Below are 3,188 nucleotides of genomic sequence, written 5' to 3' on the forward strand. Positions count from 1 at the left end.
CCTTATATGAATCACATTTCTTACCCTCTTTATATATTTGTGTAGCTCTCTACTAGTACAACTTTCCTTAAGGTTGTGTTGTCAAATTGTAACTTCTATTTTTAACCCGTATTTTATATTTTTCTAAAAATCGTATCTTCTTCATATGAACTCCGTTTTTGACATTTTCCTTTTTAAAGTTTTTATCTTTCGGAGTACTACGATTTTCCTTTTAGTGACGTTAGCCAAAACTCAACCGATTTCTTTGTACCATTTTGACATTAATAGCGTTATTAACATAGTTGATTTTTTTTTTTTTTTATAAAATCATAACTCCTCCAATCGGAGTTAGATTTTTACAAAGTTTATATTCTTGAGACCACTTTGTTGTGTACTTTCCAAATACACTGACATTTATAAAAAGTGATGTAACTTTTTTGTCACTCATTTTTTACCTTATCATATTTTTCCTGGAATATGAAAAGCTCTATTACCATAATTTGTCGATGCTAATCTCTAATGACGGTCGATGATGAGAATTTCCCAATTGTCACACTTAGATGTGCCACTTTGGAAACAAGATATGAAAAAGTGATAAGAGATGCCACAAAGTGATAGGATATGCCACGAAGTGACAGAAGATGCTATGGAGTGACAGGATATGCCACCAAGTGACTTGATATGTCACCAAGTGACAGGACATGCCACTAAATGACAAGATATGTCATTCAAGAGGTGGATGTGCCATTCAAGAGGAGGATGTGCCATTGTGGAGCATGATGCGCCACCAAGGTTCTTGATGTGCCATCATGGCTCCTGATGCGCCACTCGGGTGTCAAGTTCACTATGATGCTCAAGATTGTCCAAATATTGCTTAAAAGAAGGAAGATGCTCATATAGGATGTTCCACGTGGCCGATGTGCCATCTTGATGGCAGATGCGCCATCATGATGTATCACTGTGATACATGATGTGTCATCATCTGTTTTGGTTGATACTAAAGAGGTTGAAGATTCTAGAAGCGTCCACATGACATTATGTGATTGGTTGGAAATTAGGGCGTCCCCTAAATGGGCTACTTATGATGGGTTTGGCCCATCAGAATTAGGGTTTCCCATGCTTGCCTGCAAATAGGTTCATATCTCAATCATTGTTAGTTGTACAGAAATTTCAAGAGAGCAATCATTGTGAGGTTGAGAGCACGTCCTTTGGAGTAGTTAGTAAGCAAGCGAGATTCTTTTGTTTTGAGAGCTCAAATTAGGTGTAACCTTTGTGTGTGATTGTAATTGTTCTTGGAAGTTAATAGAATCTTCACTCTCTCGTTTGCCCATGGACGTATGTCACCTTGACCAAACCATGTTAAATATTGTGTTCACTTAATTTACATTTTCAAAAGTTTAATTTCCACAAGTTCACCGAAGTTTGTATGACATTCGTATGAAGTGTTTAACTTGTTATGTTGTCATCCCAATAATGGTATTGGCAGTGGCAGTTGATGGTCAGTAGTAGTAGAGTTGAGTTTTTTTTTTTTTCCTTTTTCTGATAAGTAAATAAGGTATTTTGTAATATGCCACTTCCTTGACCAAAAGAAATGTTTTTCATCAAACTTTAGAAAGAATCCATTTCTCCCGTCTAAGACCAATCAGACCAATCAAACGAATGAATTTGAAGGAATTGAAAACATTTTATTTCGAATTTCATTCATTTTCTCATGACCAAAAGTCCCTAGGATGGACAACACAAATTAATAGGATAGATGGGGTGCATGCAACACGAGTACATGTCAGGCAAGCAACTATTTGGCATAGTGACGTTTTGACCAAATATAGGACGTTACATGTCCTTTCATGCAGTACCGACCATTGTCACTCATGCGTGTCAATCCATGTGTTTAGAAGGTCTTTTGCAGACAATATAACTCGCAGTATACTCCTTATCATATCTTGTCCAACAAGACAATACTAGCGAATTTCGCCATCATCATATTATAAAAAGTTCACACAAACTATATATTTAAATAAAAAAAGTGGCTTGAGGAACAATCTTATGGGCGCTAATAATTAAAATTATCATAGACTTAATTAATACAAAGAATGTGACAGAGGGTTCTTGTGGCTTTGTCTTTGGCAATTACTTCATTGCATGCTTATGGTAGAGGAACCTCCCCCTACATCCGTCCTCAATAAATTTAAGTAAAAAATTAATTTGTTAAATTAATTTTTTATGCTAGAGGAACCTCCCCTACGTGTTTAATAAACATGCCAATTTAACTATAGAATTCATAGGAAAGAAGATCGAGGGTATCTAAGGAATCTTTTCCAATTATCAAATCAACGTCGTATGATAGTACCCTTCGACGAGACATGAAGACTAAACATATATTTTGAGAAAAATAATATGGCTTTATTTTTCTTTTCAATTTTTTATTGTGTATGTATTAACGTAATAATTCTATACTGTAAAATATATATAACCATAATTGTGATGTATTCAGTCCTCGTTAAAATTTGTACGCCAACAATATGCGTAGGAAATATAAAAATATTATTTTATTTATGTACTGAAAGAGCCATAATTATCGCACCAAATACAAATATAATGGTTTGGCTGTTAGAAAAAAATACAAAACCTAAAAAACATAATTTTTATTCCAAACGTCATAAATAAAGTTTTTTTGCAAACTAACTATTCTACATAATAAATCGAAAAGAAAATCGTTACATACTAAAAAAATGGTTAGAATCATTCGTTCTAATCCACTTTTATCGGGGCCTTTTTTGCATCTTAAAAATATAACAAGTAGATTGTAACCAAACTGTAAAGATGATAATTACAAAAGATTTATTTTCCTAGTTAATTAACCCTAGTTAGAGTTACAAAGATGTAGACACTTATGCCCTTTCAACAAAGCGTATGAACACACTTTCCAATTCCGGAGGTTTGAAGTAATCTCTAACGTCATTACAGTGGCTTCTGGAACTCGCCTTTCTTTTCCTCGGAGCTCCCGGGCATTTCAACAAACACGGAATCACTGATTCCGGAGATGTCGGAGTCGTACAACACTCCTTTGCCTCGTCATCATCTTCATGTTTTTTTTCGGTTTCCCTTTTTGTGTAAATCGGCTTCAATGGAGTCATGAACTGGATTCCGGCGATAACCCATTTCTTGGATGCTGATTCTGATTCCATTGTTTCTTCTGCAATTCCCAT

The 3,188-nt window shown here is 34.9% G+C and overlaps 1 pseudogene; it reads right to left on the reverse strand.

Moving 5' to 3' along the window:
- Positions 1 to 2,870: 2,870 nt before the first annotated feature.
- Positions 2,871 to 3,188, reverse strand: LOC145098009 (cyclin-dependent protein kinase inhibitor SMR6 pseudogene; annotated as a pseudogene).

This window comes from Lactuca serriola, chromosome 4 (genome assembly GCF_051521515.1).
Source record: "Lactuca serriola cultivar US96UC23 chromosome 4, Lser_US96UC23_V15, whole genome shotgun sequence".
NCBI lineage: Eukaryota > Viridiplantae > Streptophyta > Magnoliopsida > Asterales > Asteraceae > Lactuca > Lactuca serriola.